Source organism: Pteropus alecto, unplaced genomic scaffold (genome assembly GCF_000325575.1).
Source record: "Pteropus alecto unplaced genomic scaffold, ASM32557v1 scaffold104, whole genome shotgun sequence".
NCBI classification, from domain to species: domain Eukaryota; kingdom Metazoa; phylum Chordata; class Mammalia; order Chiroptera; family Pteropodidae; genus Pteropus; species Pteropus alecto.
Genome location: NW_006436664.1, coordinates 2818824 through 2840108, shown reverse-complemented (window position 1 = coordinate 2840108; position 21285 = coordinate 2818824). Strand labels below are relative to the sequence as shown.

The window sequence follows — 21285 nt, the reverse complement described above, 5'->3', positions numbered from 1 at the left end:
GTCCTCAATGTTTGATACCGTGTGTTTTTCCCTGCATGAGATGCTTCAGTATTCAGTGTTGATTGACTGAATGAGTGAAAAGTTCCCTGAGTAATTCATACTAAAGCCAACTATTGGCTTCTGGTTTCTTTATTTTTAAGCATAAGTATATAAAATGAATAAAATAAAGAGCAACTCCACTTTTTACAGCAGAAACAGGCAGGACAGAATCACTGCTAACCCAACTAGCCATGCTATTATGGAGTAACGTTGAGTTGCTGTGCACTTCTCCAGTGATGAGACCCATTTAGCATCTACCAGGATGCAAATCCCACAAATGGCATAAACTTTCAATGAAGTTTAGTCAAAAAGTTGAGAAGAAGTGGTGATCTTCTCTTTGCTATTGATGTGTTATAACATATGCATAAGTTCATACACTCTGTTCTAAGTTATTGCTTTTGGGCATATTCTGATGGGCTGACACAAAATCATTAGGACTACAACCAGAATACGGCCAACATGGAAATACTGAACTCCTACTTCAATTGTCTTAATTTTTTCACTTTTCCCCTGAGAACCACAGAGAGCTACAAAATTCCAATGTTTCCACACTTCATTGCAAAGATGATGATCTGAACAGGGTGTCTTATTCTTCTTTGTATTTCTTCCTCTACCTGCTAACCCCAACCCCAACCCAGGATCTAGGACAGTGTCTGGAACACAGTAAATCTCATAAATGTTTGTCAAAAGACTGGCTTTTCTCTATAGCTTAATATGTGGCAGGGGGAGAGGGAAGGATACATATTCTTTGAACTTCTTATACATTTGAAAATCTCAAGAGACCAAGGAATTTGAATTCAAATGGAGCCTCAGGTAAAAAAAAAAAAAATCTCATTATCTGAAAGTGATTGCTTGAGTCTGTTACAAATGTATTTTTATTATTTTTATAGGGTTTCCTTACGATTTTAAATTTGTATAACTGTTTAAATCATTGAAATACAACTGCTCATTTACTCAGAGAAAATATTTACACAGTTATTTGTTTCTCCAATAGGACTAACTGGTTCACTGAATGCAGAATTGAATTCTTTTGATGGTATTTTAGTTCCTAAGTATATCTAAAAGGTAGAATTATCTGGCATTTCATTGGCATTTTACTGAATTCTTTGATTCTGTCTAGGCACATTAACAGTATCAAGTTTTTCTTGCTACACTATAGAAATCATTCATATCCACCCAGATTAGAAATCGGGTTAACCACAGTTCACTTTGTTTTCCAAAGGTGATGTCTTTCAAACTTCAGAACAAGAAATCTATATCTTAGTTTATTATTCAGCATGTCTCTAGTTGTTTCAGTTCTCCATTCTACATTACAAGTGAATCATTTCTAATTTTCTCAAAACTAAAATTACTCAAGAAAAATTTCAGTGATAGCAAACATTGATCCAGCATGAAAACCGAAATAATTTAAAATTCATTACTTGATCTGTTCTTTCACCCATTCAATATTAGAAATAAAATAACTTCATGCCTTCCCAAATTCGATGCCAGTAAAATTGAGTTCCTTTATCATTCTTTTACACCAGACTCCTTTTTTCAAACAGTTACGCAAGACAGGAATAGTTTCTCAATAAACACAATTATATTAAATAATTATATAATAACTGCATAATTCACCCTCCCAACTTTTAGTCAATTTATTTGGTGAAACACAATGAATTTTTTATGTTAAGTGGAATAATCAGAAATTTTCAACATAGCTTAAGCTTCTCTTATAGATGGTACTTTGAGCCCATCTGTTATAAACATATGGGGTGGGAGGAGTCTTTAAAATATGTTGTTTAGCATAATGTTAAGTTCTAAATTTTTTTAATTCAAATAACTTATGGATATGTTATCTAATGTATATGTGCATGTATATATTAAATAGCTCTTTGATGTATATAAGAGCAATGACTATAACTCCATTTTATTGATGGAAAAAGTGAAAGACCAATGAGTTGTAAAAATCAGTGTGAAATTAAAGAAATAGGATCTGGATTTCCCAATTTCTAATCAATTGTATTCCTTTTGATTATTAACTTTTAAAGATTCATATTCTAAATGATTTATGTTGATACATCTTTAAAACCAAAATTTGTCTCAACTCGTAGAGTAACTTGAAGTCCCAAGATGTTAGTAATTTTCATTTGTTCACATTGGTTCAATTTTTTCAGAGATCAAGTTTAGAGAGCTGTGTATTCAAATCATTTAAAAGCACAAATTGCTGCTGCTGACCAACACAGAGAAAGGAGAAAATGCAAGTATAGCAGTCAGCAAAAATGATCAATACGGATTGGGAAATATTGAGTGTGAGACCCAGAGAGAAATAGTCAGGTAAAGTTATTCACTAGGCAGCTGTATTATAATTAACTGGTACATGGCTCCTACCATGTGCCAGGTAATTATGAAGGCACTTAGAACACAAAAACAAATCCAAATAAGGAAACAAAGAAGCGAGTAGGTGTCAGTATCAGTCAGGGTCCAGTTAAGGCATGGAAACCACACTAGTTATTTTTAACAGAGAGACTTTACTAACTGTATATTGAACTAACTGTATATTGCTAACTGTATATTGAACAGCTGAAAAGACAGAGAACTCCGAGTTTTCACAAAGGTAATGACTATAGGAAGCCACTTCCACCCCCAGAGTTGGAGAAACAAAGAGGTTGGAATTATTGAAATTTAGAAGATTGGAGGAGGTGCCTGGTATACCTGGAATTCAGACCTCTGAAGAGAGGGCTGTTCTTGCCGGAAGCTGGTGTCTCTGAGGGAGTTTGACGGCCTTATCCAGCCAATGTAAGAGAAACTGCAAACTGGATTCGACTGCTGCTATTGGACTCAACTGCACTGCCAGGGTAAAGTGAGGCAGGGGTGACCCTGACAAAATTAGGAAGGCCGCAAAGAACCCGACTGGAAAAAGCCAAGTTCCTTCTCCTCCACCAGCTGTGCAGTTTCCCTGGCGCCCCCTGTTGGCAGAGCCCAACGTAGAGACTGACGACCAAGCAGAAATGTGGTTTACAGAGTCCCAGCCTCAACACCATAGAGTAGGGTATAGAATAATGAAAGGGGTGAAGCTACGGGAGACAATAGCTCAATAACTGACACGTGATGGGTTTATTCCAACTGAGAGGAAGAGAAATATTTTGGTAGATGAAATTGAATTGAGTTATAGATGAATAATTAGGATGTGTCAAGCATGGTATTAAGCACTTTAAATCCATTAGCTCATTTAACTTAATCCTCCCAACAACCCTTTACCGTAGATATTCCCAGTTTACAGATAAGTAAACTGAGGTTCAGGAAGGTTAAGTGAATTGACCGAAGCTATATAGTTAGTAATTCCACTAGTCTAAACATTTATTTTCCTTTACAACTTGAAACACTAGTTTTCAAACTGTGGTCTGTAGCACCCTCGAGCTCCAAGAGGTTTACCTGGGAGGCCACAGTGAGAATGGCAGTCAGATGAGGCTTAGCTCCCACTCATGCTTCAAGGTATAGCAGCTCTACTTTTACCTTTTCCATAAATAAAAGGGATGCAGAGGGAATGCGGGAAGCCATGTAAGATTTCACTTGAGGGAAAAGAATTTGATACTGAAAAGCTTGAAAACCTGTCCCTTAAAAACAGATTGCTATCTTTTTTTACCTGATAGAGCTGCTCCTGACAATTTCTGACTGCTTGGTTTACCATCACTTTCCTCCTATTCTAGTTTGACTCTCAGATTAAAGGCAAGAATTACTTTCTTCATATTCTACTGGGACAATCTAATTGCTCCTTTCCTAAATTGATGGCTCCTACTAAGAAAAGATGTTTTTAATATACCCCAGAGAGGCAGACTCAATAGTGCTATTGGCCCTCTGCATTCTCTCTACACACTCCAGACTGAGGCCCTGAAGGAAACTTCTCTCCCAGCAAGTTCCAAAATCTTCTGCTCATCACCTCTCTCAGTTGACATCTGACTTCTCCATTTTATAACCTGACTTCTTGCTGAGTCTCTGTGGCTTCTTAAAGAAGAGAAACTATTTTTTTCTCTCGACAGTCTAAAATCTCAATACATATGTAACAACTTTAAAATGAGGCCCCACAGGAAATTTACTAAAACCCTAATCGGTCTGCTCATCCCCAGCAAGCCAGAGAGTCAGACTGCAGTGCAAAGAGCCAGGCGTAAGGTAGCATGTCTTCATTTCACAGGAGAACTTTGTGTTACGTCAAATTCAGGCATTAAATGAAGAGTTACTAAAAAGTAGTTGTCCTTGACCTAGATTTTATGAATCTTTTCATTTATAAAAATTAATTTCATTTCAATTGAGTCTAGTGTTTTAGCCATATGTGAAAGCTACATATGATGATCATTTGGGAATGAGGTGAGGTATAAAGATTATAAAATTTGGGTCATACTGGTAATTCGTTATTAAAAAAACTCTTTGTTCATCATAACCTTTGTCAAAGAATTTCTGCAAGTATATCAAAGAGCCACAATATGACATTGGGTAAGGATGCAAATTAATTTTAAGCCATGCGGAGACATTAAGAGTGAAAACGAACATACCATGGAGAATTAAGAACAATTAAAAACACTTACGGCTTTTTAATCTGTACAAAGAAAATTATAACATTTTATCTTCATAAAGCAACTAGTCTTCATAATATTTAAATGCTCATGTAAGAATTAGAATAACTTAAGTCAAAGGAAAATAGTTCCTTAGAATTTTTTTATCATTTCCAAAATACATTTCCTATTACTCATTTGAGCTAGAGAACAACACTATACCCAGGAGAGGATTTACAATGCCCAGAGATATTTGGTGATATGCCCAGTATCATACCAAAAGGTAAAGAGAGAAAATGACATCTAGGTCTTCTGACTTCCATTACATCCCATACAACATCCAGCAAGGCAGGTGGTCATTGCAACATGCTAGCACCTGCACACTGGTGTGAACACATGCTCACATGTACACACACAGGCTCCATTATAGCTTACATCTGAAATAACCAGGAAAATTAAAATCATTCCAAAAAAATGACATTAGGAACAGTTTTATTATATGAAACTATAAACTCATATAATTAAACTTCATTGTTATATAGTTGACACTTGAACAATGCAGGAGTTAGGGGTGCTGATTCCTGCACAGTCAAAAATCTGTGTGTAATCTTTGATTCCCCCCAAAACTTAACTACTAAAAGCCTACTGTTGATCAGAAACCTTACTGATAACGTACATAGTGGATTAACACATATTTTGTATTTTATATGTATTATACACTGTATTCTTATAATAAAGTAAGCTGGAGAAAGAAAATATTATTAAGAAAATCACAAGGAAGAGAAAATACATAAACAGTATTTATTGAAAAAAAATCCATGTATAATTGGACCCACGTAGTTCAACCCCATGTTTTTCAAGGATCAACTGTATGTGCATTTATCACATTCTGCCAGGTATTATTGTATTTTTTTATATCTAAATTTCCCAATTAGACCACAAACTCTTTGAGAGACAGGACAATACCTATATTAAATATATTGTTTTCTCCTCAGAGAATTTAAAACACCTTACATATAGTTCAATATACGGGGTGAATTATAATTCAAGCACAACTATACCACAAATCTTTTAAGAACAAAACAGTTTAACTGGCTATTCAAAGTAGTTAACAGAGGCAAAGCTTTTGTGTGAGGTAATCAAGACAAGTTAGTGCCAGATCTAAATTCTAAAATCTAGACAACATAACAATGAATTTTTTAGATTACCTTTTCACAGGCTTCTGTTTTACCCGTTACCTCAGTTTTAGATAGCTTTTGTTGTGATTGAATCCATAGTGAAAATAACAAATGTATATCCAGCTTACTTGACATATATGTACTGAGCCACTGCTAGATTCTTAACAAAATGCATTGTGTGAATGAATGAAGGATGCCATCATCAAGTAGCCCAGTGACACTAGGAAGACGCTGACCTGTGTGGCTCAGGGTCCACATGGAGCCAGATTACCAATTGTTCTTCCAGCTCCTTCAAGTCTCCCTACTGATCTGAAAAGTGGTCAAGTCACATGCCACACCACTTACATACACATCAGCCTACAAAAAAAGAGCCATTGAGGCCATAGTAAATTGGTCTTAATTTTATAGCAAAGTCCCAGCTGAGGATCCATCAGCTTCACTCACCCAACAGCCATTGCAGGAAAGAAACACTCCCTTACTCTAGAAATCTCATTGTTAATTCCATCTCTTTCATTTTCCTAGTATGAGATCATAAGCATCTAAAACATCTACGGCCAGGCCAAAAATGAATGAATGAATGAATGAATGAACATTCTACCCAGAAACAAATGTGGTGTATACAACATACGTCCCTGGACTTCAATAATATAAAATGTTTTTCATGTTATATTCTTCAGTTACATTCAAACCTTGTAATTAACAGATTTTCACTGATTTGAAATTTCATTTAAAGATGAGAAAAAAGTAGCTTGACTTTATTTCTAAACATGTAGACATAAAAGCCATCTCTATTTTTTTAATTCCCTACTGGCAGTTTCAAAAAATTTTTTGATTCAATTTATCCTGGGCCTTCCCATTTTTTAACCTAATACTGAAGAATAACTGCAGTCTATATGCCCTACATGAAACCATATTCAGTATTTCTCACAAGCTCTCCTCATAAAAAGTCTGGCTGTGTGTTTTTAAGTGATATACTAGCAAAGAGGTTAAAGAACTAACATAATATCTGTAAATGAATCATAAGCAGTTTTCTTCAAGTGAAAAATTTGAAATTGGAATCAAGTAGTCAGTCTGGGCATGACAGCAACATGCTACCTGGGCATCTGGAGCACCTCAGAAAATGACTCAGTGGTGGGACTGGAGTAGGGAGGTGGTTGGAAAACAGAAGATGGAGGTGGTGGCTTTCCGGTCTTCTCTGTTTCTTTTCAGTCCCCACGGCATTTATGCTCCTTGATATGTTCCTGTCTCCTTATAATAAGTTCTTCTGTGTTGTTTAATTCTCCTTGAGGTGACTTGTTTTCTAAAATCCAGAACTGTAAGTAATCGTATATCTAGACATTAAATTAGTTACTCTGGTATTTTTATTTATACTTCTCTAGGTCTGCAGCTTATCTCCTCATCCAAAGCATAATCTCTCTGAAAGCACAATCTATTCTTTATACTCATGGCACATGCATACCACATGCACAATACAGTAATAATAATAAGCTGATTTTAAATACTTTATCACTAATTATGACTCCATGTAAACTTTTTTCTTTCTCTTCAGAAATGTTATTGTTTATAATTGATCCCCTCTGCATGACCTACATACAAATACATATGTTGTTTTTGGCTTTCCGCTCTTCTCTGTTTCTTTTCAGTCCCCACGGCATTTATGCTCCTTGATATGTTCCTGTCTCCTTATAATAAGTTCTTCTGTGTTGTTTAATTCTCCTTGAGGTGACTTGTTTTCTAAAATCCAGAACTGTAAGTAATCGTATATCTAGACATTAAATTAGTTACTCTGGTATTTTTATTTATACTTCTCTAGGTCTGCAGCTTATCTCCTCATCCAAAGCATAATCTCTCTGAAAGCACAATCTATTCTTTATACTCATGGCACACGCATACCACATGCACAATACAGTAATAAGCTGATTTTAAATACTTTATCACTAATTATGACTCCATGTAAACTTTTTTCTTTCTCTTCAGAAATGTTATTGTTTATAATTATGATCCACTGCATGACCTACATACAAATACATATGTTGTTTTTGGAGTGTTTTCTTAGTATTTGCAAACACCAGAAATTAACCTCCTGGCTCTGTTTTTTAACTTTTGGATGACAGATTGTGTTATGTGCTGTTCCTTACATTACTGCTGCAACAAGTCCGTGTTAAAATGCAAACTAAGAAAACCGAAGAGCAGCTCTTGGGAAGATAGATGCACTGTCCAGAGGAGCAGCGAGATACCCTACCCCCAGGTAAAAGTTCATGTAACCAGGTAAAAAAGAGTTTAACTAAGTGAATTTATTTCTGGAGAGCAGGCACTTGGAAAGAAAAGGTCTAGCTTTAGTGTTCTTCCACCTTTCTTGCTTGAAGCATCTTTCCAGCCTCTAACCATCACTTCTTCTCCCAGAATTGCCTCTCTGAGTTATTTGGGATGTACCCCTGACAGTTCTATTTGTGCTATTTCACCCCCAGAGTGACTAGGAGCAGGTCTTTGCTTATTTATTTGAGGGTCTTCATATTCATACCTTCCTATTCCCAATCATGAAAATCAATGTTCTTGTCACTTCATCCTTATATCAAGCAACAATTTCTTGGCAGTACTCTTTAGTTTATGTCATTCCTTTTCAATTTGTCCTCCCTAATGCTACCAGTTCTAAAGTCATGTGTTTCTGCATAGCTCCTTTACTCAAAAATCAATATGGCTCTCAGAGGTCAAAACTGATCCCATTTACCCATTTAACCTAATTTTCTACTATGCTTATTCATCCATTCAACAATGTGTATCAATCAACTGCGAGGGCAGGCATTTGACATGTACTAGGAACACAGTGAGGAATACAGGATACACGATACTGTATCACGGTGATAAGTGGTAAAATAGAGATATGGTGCTAAGAAAGCACACAGAAGGCATACCTTCCAGTCTGGATGGGTTTACCAGAAAAGTTTTCCTGGATGAAATAATACCAAAAAATGAAATCTAAAAGAGTAAGCAGTATATCAAGTGATGGTAAGCAAGAAAGTAGAATTGGGAGAGCAAGGAGTAGGAATGTGGAGAAAGAGAAGTATTCCAGGCAGAAAGAAATATGTGCAAGGGCCAGTAAGCAGGTGGTGGAAGCAAAGATGAAGAAAAGTGGATGAAGAATGGTAGAATCAATAGGACTTGGTAACAGACTGGATGTGGGAGGTGAGGGAGAGGGAGGTACCAAAAATGACTACCAGATATCTAGCATGAGCAACTGTGTGCACAGGAATGTCTTATAATGGGATGGATTAAAGTGTTTGATTAGATCATAAAGTCTAAAAAACCTTTTGTTCTACATGGCATCTTGGGTACAGGTAAGAACATTTTAAAGAGATCTATCAATATATTTATTGAAGGATATGCACCAAATAGTTAACGTTTTCTAAATCAGTGTGGTGGGCATATTAATTTTCTTTCAGATGTTTTGGTATGAGCACATATTACTTTATAACCTAAAACATATACAGATATTTTAAACAAAGTACAATAAAAATCTTTTAAAATATATGTTATAATATGGCTTATATGAGATAGCAGGATGAGGCAAGATTGCAGCAAAATATAACAATTTTTACATTTTTCTGGGACCAGTGTGATCTCTATTTCTTCTTATAAAAAATAAAAGAATTGCATATTTGTAAAAACACAAATGAGGTAGCACCATCTGGTATTCAGATCGAACTCATCTGGTGAAGTGTGGCAAAGTAATATTTCAAGACTCACAACATCAACTCATGTGTTTCCTATGGTGTTAACTTCCTCCACGCTGAAGAAAGCAATAAGCAAGGCTGATATCATGGCCCAACATAGCTCATCAGTAGTGCTAAGAAATTAAGGCAAAATTATTCCTCATAAAAAGCATGAACTTAATTATTTGAATTTGTTTATTTCCTCCTCAGGCTTTCTGGCTCATCTCAGTCAAGTCATTTTACCATTATAGGCATGAATGTATTTTTTTAATTTATTCATTATTTTTTGTCTTCATCTCAAAGGGCTTGAGGGCATTATTCTACCACAGGAAGTATTTTAGATTTCACATGAGAAACAGAAAAACTAGTGTTGTGTTAATTCACTAACTTCAGGGGGTTTGTCTCTAATTAGCTGATATTACTTTAATGAATGGTATCTATAAATCCAACAGTAAACATCTGATCCTAACCGGATTGTAGGTTGGACAGTAACCACACCTTACTCCATTTTGTTACTAAAAACTGCCCTACACATAACATGTAATAATATTTAAAATATTTACTAATGATGATAAAGGCATCGTATTAATGATAGCTAGATACTAAGAACAAATCAAAATTTTATTTTAGCAAATAGCTTCAGCGTTTATCTATGTTAAAACTTCAACCAGAACTTTTAGCATCTAAGGGAAAATTGGATAATTTACATCTTACCTTTTCTTTACCCTAGTGATTTCTGATAAAGTTGCTGCCAAGAAATGAAATGGTACAAAAAGAAACAAAGACATACAAAAATACAGGTGAGACCAATAACTCATGGACAAAGACTAAGTAATCATATACTTAAAGCTGTTTTCTCTCTTTCATAAAATGTAGGACTGTAGAATTATTACTTTGATTCAAGTCAACCACAATATCCATGGATTTTACTTTCTATAAACTTTATATTGCAGTCATGATTAGGTTATCGCCAAATGTTGTTTTTATGAGAAGAAAACCAAAAGATGAGGTAGGGTCATGTTTCCTCTAGACATTCATTACCGGCAAATTTCTTATTACTCTAATGACTGACTGTTCACTGGAAAAAATTTTAATGCGCTTTCATGTTTTCCAATTTAGCAAAGGAATCAGACTTTAATGTGAATGCATTTTTAACATTTTTTTGTGCTTTAGGGAAGCTGCTTTTAGGAGAGAAATGTAATGAATGTTTTTAATCATACTAAAATGGTTTGCCCAGCGTCTGTGGTTCAATTCAACTTTTCGGTGACAACGAAATAGAAAAGACTAATCACATTTATCAGCTAGGGCTCCTCCCTTCTCAACATGGCTACCTATTGTTTAAATATATTTGGAGGATAAAACTCATTTAAGGCACTAGGAACAAATAAGCCTGCCTAGTTAATTTTCATAATTTTTCCCCATAGATCTATACCAATCATTGCCACTCTTCTGAGAACTCCTGACTTCACCCCTCAAGCTGCTCCCAGCCTCAAAATACACTTTACCCTACCCCACAGATACATTCCCTTCCCCTCTCCCCTAATTTTGTTCTTATGTGCCCTTCAGGTTTTCAATAAATTCTTAATGTCATCGATGAAAATGTCACTGCTGAGAAGATTTAAGTCCCACTGTTCTACTCAGACCTTTAACTGCAAAGTAAACAACCTGCTTTCGATAAGCTTGTCCTCAGATTTAAGCTGAACAGAAATCAAAGAATAATTTCTGTCGCATTCTTCTTTTCTTTGATTTAAATGATATTCTCAGAGATTCTGTCTAAATATCACCCTGAGGATGCTCCAATCGCCTCACCATCTCCACATCTCATTGCTTTCTAAAGTGCTACAAGCAGGCTTAAGTGATATTCTAATAATGCCTTTCTCTTCTCAGTCTAGAAGATAACAGGTATCAGTGAAAGACAGAGTTGAAGACTATAATAAGGAAAGCGGTAAGGGTTTTTACACACAAGAAAGAATTGGTCTGTAAAATAAATCATCTGAGAGAAAAGTGTCTTTTCCCCCAACATACATGTACTGCCACTATAAGATATCTGTATAACTTTGCAACTGATATCCATAACCTTAATAAAATTTCATTTTTATTAATCATTAATTAATCATTATCGTAAGTTCTACCATTAAACATGCTTCATAATATACATAGAAGTTATACTATATCACACATCTAAGTTTTCAATTAAAAAAAAACTCACAAACTAGGTTCTAGAAAATGAAATGGAAGCTTGATGCAATCAACTGGGTAATTTGTACAAAATTCACCTGCCTCAATTCTAGTAATTTTGAGTAGTCTACTCACCTCTCTACCACTCGATTTGGTTCTTCATAGCATCCACTTTCTGGCTCATTTTAGGGAAAGGAAAGGTGTCGTGCAAATGTCCTAGACAGCAGTTGGAGGCACTATAAATGCAGGCCAGTGAATCCTTGTAGTTGCACCAACCAGTTCTGCCTGGCTCACACCTCTTTGGATCCTCTATGGGCAATGTTCCCTCGTTGTCTCTGCACTCTGGGATAATGTGACAAGGTAGCTCCAATAATACTTGGCAAAAAAATATAAATGTAGCAGTCATAAAGTAACTCCAATACCTCCTCAATAATTAAAAAAAAAGTCCTCTTTAGATCATCTCTTTTGTCATTGCATCTGTAAACTTCTCCCTCTCAAGAACTACCCCCAGGGATGTAGGACAGTAGACTTTATTCTAAGAATTTCATAATTCTTCACTAAAAGGTGTGATTAAGGACTAAAAATATTACTATCCAAACTAATTAGAGGGAGTTATGGTCTAATTTAGTTCTATGATGTGAAGCTGTTCTCAGATGGTTTTATTGGAAACACAAATTCTATTATAGTCTAAATTCGATTGCACAATTCCACAGCAAAGAATTGGGTAATCCATATAGCTCTTCAATTTTCTTGCCAAGATTCAAAGTTTTGCTTTTTTCGTGTTATGAAAGATGAATTATTTCAGTGAATCAACCTCTAATTTCAAGGAGATTTGAGGAACAACTCTTTAATTAGTCTTTATCATGCTTGCTTAAACCTTGCCAGCCATCTCTCTCCTGAAAGTAAATTAAAGTGAGAGCAGAAAGAATCTGAATGACCTGCCATAACACAGCTGGCTACTTGACAGATAAATCTTCATAAGTCCCATTATTCTGAAGAATGACATAATTTTAGTTCTAAGCACCAAACGTGCTCAGAAAAAGTTATAAGGCAATGCAAAGAGAAGTAAGTTGGAGTAATCATTTGTGTGTGTGAATAGACTATCTAGGTAAATATTTACCTCTGATAAATAATGCATCTTCATTATTTACCATTTATTTTTAATAGGTTTCCTGCCTTGAAAATATTTCTTGATCCAAACAAATATTCAGCTTCTCTATAATTTTTAATTATTACCGATACAAAGCATAATAACTTTTACCACCATTATGTATTTTTTTAATTGTTATGGAAAACTTCAGACACAATTCACAAAACAAACACCTAAAAATCAGGCTTTACCAGTACCAGGGTGTCAGTTTAAAAAGTAATTTTTATTTTCTTTTGGCCGTCAGAAAACACTAGAAATAGAAGAAGACACAAAGTAAATACACTGACAAATACTTCTATTCTATGACTCATAGAAGTAGCTACTGTTATGTGCTCCCAGACACTGTGCAAAGTACTTCACATAGATAATGGAGGTTTGTCTTGGGCGGTTGCAAGACAAGTCAATCTCTGCACCCACCACCAGAATCTTAAAGGTTTATACAGAGGCCTTTAACTGGATCCAGTCACGTGTGCCGTCCAGATGGCCTCAACAACACATTGCTCTCTCAAGGCAGCACCTTCGAAAATGGCCCCCACTGTGGGAACAGTAGGCAGAACAGTATGTTCCAAGCACCAGGGAGGGGATGAGGAGACTTGTAGACCCAGGTCCAGCTCACAGGTCAACTAGCGGTCATGTTTTTTCGATAACCTCCTACAACAGTGTCCAGTATTTTTACTTGCTAAATCTGGCAGCCCAAATGTCAGCACCTCCAGTGACCCTAGAAGAAGCCACACATTGAAGGTGACAGGGCCACCATCAACATGGTTCTGATAACTGCAACCTAGGGCACCACCTCCTTTGAACTTTACATGAATGAGAATGTTTTGTTTGTTAAGCCGCTAAGATATGTGAGCTAGCTAATACAATAGAAATAATACTAACTGACTAATCCTTAATACAAGTGCCAAGAATTTACCCCTCAGGCCCTACAGGGAGGCAGCACAGAGAGTGAAAATTACTTGGGTTTGAAATCACACCAGAATGTCCTGGGTTCAAATTTTTGCTTTATTATCTCCTAACTTTGTGGCTTTAATTTTCTAGCCTCAGTTTCTTAATTTATAAAATGATAAAGCCAGTGCTTTCCTGAGAATATATAAAAATTAAACAAGATAATATATGCAAAGAATCTGGGATCATATTTGGCATATAATATACCTATTACTGATTTTTATTAAAAAAATAGGCTAATTTTACATTTTAAATACTGAGCTGCAAAGTGATTAATGCCTTTTTAATTAGTTTATTTTATTCTTTATAATTAATTATTAAATCTGCAAGACTCGATTTATTATTAGCTATTTTTTTATCTCACTGTCTTTGAACTCAATAATTGGCTTTGCTGATTTTTAAGCTGAGATCAATCTTATCCCTGAGTTTTTCAGTAGGACTAGCACTACTAAATGGAACTAGTTTCTGTTCACAGTACTCAACACAAAGCCCACCAGACACTCTGGACAAAATCTGAAATTTGACTTTCCTCCTTATTGCTGAGCACATCTCAAATTGATCAGCTCACTAGACAGAATTCAAAAGTCACTTTCATTTAAAATCGGATAACCATCAAATCATCCTATTGTTAAAAACCAAGAAGCTCACCATCACAAATCCCAAAACTGAGGCATGCTACCTATACATTCAGAAACTGGCTTCCCCAAAACACAAAACTTTGCCCTTCTCTTGGATTTAAACAGCTTGCTATATAACAGGAAAATTGAAGCCTATTTTAAATCACTTTTGTAAGATCATATTTGTTGAAACAGATTTTAATGAAATTTTTTAAGACTTGAAAATGATCAAAATTAAGCTATATTTTCAGAAGTAAATGTTCTTGCATGTCTCTTCTCAAAGAAAAACCTAAAAATAAAAGAGAATCCCTGATTTTTTACTGATTTGGACTTAACCATTTTGTGCCAGTTTCTAACTTTAGTTACAAACCATAAAAACCAACAGTTTATGAAAGGGGCTTAACCTGGAGTGTATGAACCTCCTGAAGATGTATGCAAAGCCCTGTTTGTGCATATCTTTGCTTTTCTCAGATTCTAGAGGAATTCAGAAGCTTTTATAGGTGTTTCATAGGGTTTATGTCATTGATAACAATAATAGCATGTTTCAATTTCCACTTAAAAAATAAAATCAATAAATAAAGATGTCTCCAATACTTTAAAAATAAAATTAAGAAGATGAAATAGAGTAACAACTACATTAAATCTGGTTTTTTAATTCATTGGAAATAAAGGTTATCCACACCTCTGAGGTATTACAGCGAAGTACTTACAAAATGACAGGTAGAAATTTTTTATATCTCATCACATGGAAACCAAAAAACAAAAAATAAGATATAAAATAAAGCAACTACTTTTTATTTAAAGCACAAAATGCAAGAACTCCGAACGTCAGATTTTTAAAACACACACGCACATTTTCTTCTATTTTAGATGCCTCCAAGTAGTGTGATAGGGCATTATGTCTGCAGCTTACTCTTGGGAGAGTCAGGGGGAAAAAATTCTTTGTCCCATTCTTATAACTCTTTTGAAGTTTAAAATTCATTCAAATTTTAAAAATTAACCTACATTTAAATATGTTTTATCCTAAAATTGACACGAAATACTGTAATTTTTAATTTATTTGTTTAAAAACCTTACTCCACCATCAATTTAAGTAAACAGTGTATATTTCTTACTAAATACTTCTAGATTGTTATATTTAGATGCTTTACATTTAGAGTACATTAAAGATACTGCAATTTCTAACATCTTATCTAAAATAAGATTAACTTCACATTACTACTTAATCATAGAACTTTCAAAATTGACAAAATGAAATGATGAGATTATATTAACATGAAAGGATTTTGAGTATCAAAAAGGTTTGTGAATGCCTACGCTCCATCTTGTTCATTATGGATCAGCTACAGGATAGGGAAAAAGCAGTTTGCACTGTCTCAGCTTCAGCAAAGAAACTCATATCTCTCAGAGCAGAGTATACAGGGTGGATCTGAAGCCAAGAGACCATAGCTTCACAACTGGTATACTTGGAAGTCATAATTTGGAGTTTCCCAATGGACACGATTGTTCAATTTTCTCCAGTGAATGAGTTTAGTAAGCAGATGATTATATTGGTCTAGGGTTGCAAGTCTGATAGACAGGTGAAATAGAAACAGAGGGTGAGGGAGTTGAAAGTTCTGGTGAGAGAGTAATTTAAACTATTCACTGTATAGAGTAGGTCCTAGATAGATTTTTTTTTCTTTAATGGAGAGAAGCCAGGTACAGGATGATAGATTAAGGGAAAAACTTGAAGGACAAGAGCAGAAATATTGGGAATGAAATATTGAAGGGAGGATATTTTGTGGTTGTGTATGCATAATGGAACACTGCTTGTTAGTTTTTTGAGAGTAGAGAAAGGTTGATAAGAGAGCTTGTGAGTGAGATACTGAGGTGGTGTGGAGGTAAAGGTCATTGCATAAAGAATGTCAACAAAACTGTAAAATAGGGAGTTGGAGGGATTGTCCAGATGGATATTTAAAATACTCAGATTGACAGAGTTAATGATAGAGAGGAATATTGTAATCCAAATGCCAGGGTTCCTAATGAATTCTGGGGATTAACTAGAATACAGTGTTTAGAAGATGAATTTTGGAGTTTAAATAGCAAGGCTTCGGGTCTAGGTTCTTCCATTTACTAGCTGATGTTAGACAAGTATTTACTTTCTAGACTTCCTTTTCTTTACCTGTAAAACATTGTTAATAAAATTTCATAGGATTTTTGAAAGGATTAAAGAAACCTATTTTAAAAACCTTGCAACAATGTTTGAATAGAGAAACCTATGTTTCTCAATCTCCTTTCATTTCTGCCTGCTCACTAGAGCTCATTTCCTTCTTGTAATACCTTAACATATACACCCAGTAATTATCAACACACACTACTAACATACTCCTTTCTAACCTCTCCCCACGGAGTAAAAAACTGATTGGACACATCTGCCTTCCAAGTTAGTGCAATTTAACATATTAAATATGTTAGATGGATCTTCATTTTCCAACCTCCAATCTCAGTGTTCTCAGTGATCACTAATCAATCTTAAGCCAAGACACATATTTTAGTTTTGTTGTTGTTGTCGTTGTTTAGGCGAGGCTACCCTTGGTTGATCTTACAGATTGCAAGGAGCTTGTCAGCTTACAATCCCTTATTTTTATTTTTTTTTTTTTTATGCCTACAGCACCTGGTCTTCCTAGGTGGTGTCCCATCCAAGTACTAACCAGGCCCATCCCTGCTTAGCTTCCAAGATCAGACAGGATCTGGCTTGTTCGGAGTAGCATGGCCATAGACTATTTTAGATGTTTTTATGGCACACTCCACTTCTAGGTGTGAAATTCTATTATGGTCAAGGTATTTAATGCTACTGGTAGCATTAAATGTTCTAAGCATAGCAGAAAGTGTTGGAAGAGAGGACAGCCCTTGAACAATGAGCCAGGAGAGAGGAAAGGAAAAGCAAACCTGAAGGAAAAGTGGAGAGGTGACACAATGGGCTTACATTCTGGGCAAGGACCAAGATATCAGGAATGCAGTTAACTAGCCTTGAATGCATCTTGGAACCTGAGGACAAATGAACTCCTTGGGTGTTAAAATTGGGTGGGGCTTTAGGTGTTGTTTGCTTTGATGGGTAAGATGTTTCATTTTTCAGAATTCTGGGTTTTTTCCCTCTCTGGGCCTTTCAATTTCGAACTGTTGAAGTCAGCCTGCTGTAGCATTCCTGAGCCATTTTTGAGTTTTGACACCCAAGCCCTTTTGACAAGTGAACAAGATTCACCAAAAAGGAGGGTGAAGCTGACTTCTATCAGATAGAACCTAGAATTGAATTTTATCAGAAATAATTTATTGCTTGAAAGGAAACTGAAAATCTGTTCCAGAATGATGTCTTTCAGTGAAGTTTCCTAATTCTACCATATGACATAAAAATTGATTCCTTCAGTTTTCAAAAGTAAGCAGTATTTTTGTCATCACTATCATATAACCACCATTTCTAAACACTGTTTTCATGGCTGTAATCATCATTATTCTCTTTCTCTCCCTCCCTCTCATCATTAAAGATATTTGAGTGCTTACTGTCCATAGGGCATTGTGCCAAGTGGTGGGCTTGCCTAAGCACCTAGGTGCAATCTGAGGTAGAACTATTTCTTTAGTACCCCTAGGATATACTGGTAATGAGATAGTTGGTAAATAGTCTTTCTTTTTTTTTTTAATTTTAAAGCTTTGCCTGCTCAAGAAGTACTGACAGAAGATTCTCCCATCTCACGCAGGGCCAATCCAGGAAGTTCTATTGGGTCAGAAGACATTGCTTCCAGTTACATTAGTTTCGGTCATTATTAAGTTGATTCTCTCAATGCCCCCAAAGATGTGATCATGAAGGAAGAAAGGGAAGAAAGAAGGGAACGAAAGGAGAAGAGAGGAAGGAAGAAAGACTAAGAAAGAGAAAAAGAGAAAGAAAGAGAGAGAGAAACAGAGAGAAATGAAAGGAAGGAAGGAAGGAGGAAATAGAGGAGGGGAGGGAGAGGATCTAATATATCTGTGTTCAGGAAATGAGAGATTGCATTCAAATGAGAAAACTGACTAGCTTTCCATTAATGAATAAAAAGGCTCACAATTTACCAGACCCACAAATTCCTTGAAACCCCTGAATATGTTACATCTTTAGAAGAATAAATATTAAATACACATACACACACACTACAGCTTGTGTGGCTCTATTTAAAGGATATTTAAAGCTATTTACATTATTACTACTAATTTAGCTGTCTTTACATTGAACCCAAGTAACCAAAATCTGCCTCTTTGTCGCTTCTGTCCATTTGTTTGGCTTCTACCAAGGAGATGGGGCAACTCTCATCCCTCAACTATCCTAAGTCCAATATTGTGTCTTAAATCTGTTCTCAGAGCTGAGCGCTCTAGGTTCTTTCTACTCTTCCTTGACTGATAGAACTTCAGTTCTCTCGGCTGCTTTTCTTTGAAGTATTCCATTTTGCCCACATCTGAGACAACGCTCCTGATAAGAGAGCACCCATGCAGAGTGGACAGGCACTCCCAAGATCAGATACAGTATTGCCAGTATTGCATCCCAGGATAATACCACTGTTTCTTTTTGACATTTTCAACTGGAGACCTAGTTTTGCATTTGCTGTGAAAACTGTCACCCACCTGCACAAAATTCTGTGCCTGATGAGTCTGCCACTGGCTATTTCTCAGCAGTTTTCAGCTACCTCGTGCTGTTCAAAGATGTGCTGCAGGGTACTTAGAGTGATGGGTTAGATCCTAGAGTTTGTAGTTATGCTTTGTAAATAAAGTATTGTTATGATATTTAAACTTTTACAAAGAAAATGCTCTCCAGCTGCTCTTCTTTGCCCAAATTAATTAGCTTTGTGGAAGATGTTTAATCTCAGGAGCTCATTCTATGAGGCAGGCTGAATTAGTCTCTACAGTGCTGTTACATTTCCTATCTTAGGTCGGAATTTTTCTGTTTGGGGTTGTTACAAGCTTTAGAATATAAAATAGATATCTAATCTATATATAGACATACATATATATAGTATGATGTTTTTGAAAGATGACAAGAATCTAACAGAAAAATCTTTGTCTACAATTGAATTAAGAGGTGACAATATACAAACCAGCAAGATGCCATCAGACCAATCATTTTAACTATATAATAAAACAGCTAATGATTATTTACTGCTTTTTATGTGCCAAACACCATCCTAAATGCATTATATCTACCATCTCATTTAATCCTCAGGATAACCATATGAGATGGGCATTGTTATTATCTGCCTTTTACAGATGAGGAAACATAGCCCTCAGTTAGTGAGTGACAGAATTAAGATTTGAAACCAAGCTATGTTAAACCCATACCACCTCCTTGCTCCTATTAGTTCCAGTCAAAGACACTCTGGCTGTAAAATGCAGTGAGTGGTAAGCATGTGGTGTGTGTGAAAACAGGCTTCAAAAACAGCTGGCAGGAGTGTCTGCTGGTACAAGTTTTCCAAGAGTAATTTGGTACTCTATCAAAAGCCTCACAATTTACTTTACGGAAACTGAAAAAGCGTTGAAGCATATATGTTCAGCAAGGTCAATTGAGGCAATGTAAATAATAGCAAAAAAATAAAAATTACCTACCATTCAACATAAAGGATTTGGTAAATAAATGATGATATACTATACAGTGAGATTATTGCACAGTCATTAAGAATTATGATTTAGATGCCTATAGACATAAAAGGTATAGATACCATTTACTGAAAGTTCATGTGCATTACAAAACAGAATCTAAAATGTAATATTGTTTATAAAAATGTACACATACATTTATATATGTACACATATTTTTAAAAGCTCTGAATGTAGACTAAGATAATATCAAAATGTATCTGTATATTATTATATTAACAGTTATATTAAAAGTTGTTTTTCATTATACTTTTCTACATTAAATATGTTTTTATTAAGAAAATAATAAAAGTTTTTATTCCTATTTTTAATGATAGTTTAAAAAATGACTGATAATATGTATACTATCTCTTAAATAACAGTCCAAAACAGGATAATGCAATCTCATTTTTGTAAAAGTCTCTATAGGTTATATTAATATTACATTCCATTATAAGAATATACAATAGGTGGGGCGGGGGGAGGGGTGGAGGGGAATGGCATAGATGAGAGAGGCTCTGTTTATCCCTTTGGCAACCAAATCAAAGTTGTGACGGAAACAAGAAGCAAGCAGCAAGGAAAAATTGCCTAGGATCTAGATGAACAAGCCATACAACTAGAGAGAAATCCAAGAAATCACCCTACAACGGCAGAAGGTAGGACAGGGTGAGGACGTGAGGCTGTCCGGTCTCCAGTGCCTGATAGGAAGGCTGCAGCAATGGCAGCTGCAGATGCCTCTTAAAGGGGCCGCATCCTCAAGCGGATTTTCGTGATGATGGACCTGTTCGATCTGAGCTCCGGTGCCTTACAGGGAGACATTGCAGAGTGAGGGCCGAGGTGAGACTCACTCTGTACAGAAGTTTCCTATTGAGCCCTCCCCCTTTCCAGTGCACAGGACACAGTGCCACCATAGCCTTGACATCATCAAACTGGATAACAGAGATCGCTCTGCCCAGAGGATTCCCTGAAACCTCGCCTCTCCCAACTCGCAGCTCCACCCAAGCCACATCTAGGTATATCGTCAGCGAATCAGATGCTCCTTGCTGAGCAGCACCTAGACTCACACTGGAGGCAGCTGGCCTCAATTTCTGGTGTGGCCTTTTGACTCAACTGTAAGCACAGCATCTGTGGATAGCTTGCTGAATCTTAACAGGTGACCCTGAAGGGGTAGAGGTTTGGGCTAGGTTTGTCCTGCAGCTGAACCCCTCCTAGGACTGTGCCACTGGACACCTACTTCACAAATCCACACTAATAAGACCAGGAGACTTAGGAGCTTTGCTTAGTACATAGAAACAGACATAGTAC

The 21285-nt window shown here is 35.9% G+C and overlaps 1 pseudogene; it reads right to left on the bottom strand.

Moving 5' to 3' along the window:
* Window positions 1-16990: 16990 nt before the first annotated feature.
* On the bottom strand, window positions 16991-17109 carry LOC112481134 (annotated as a pseudogene).
* Window positions 17110-21285: the final 4176 nt, after the last annotated feature.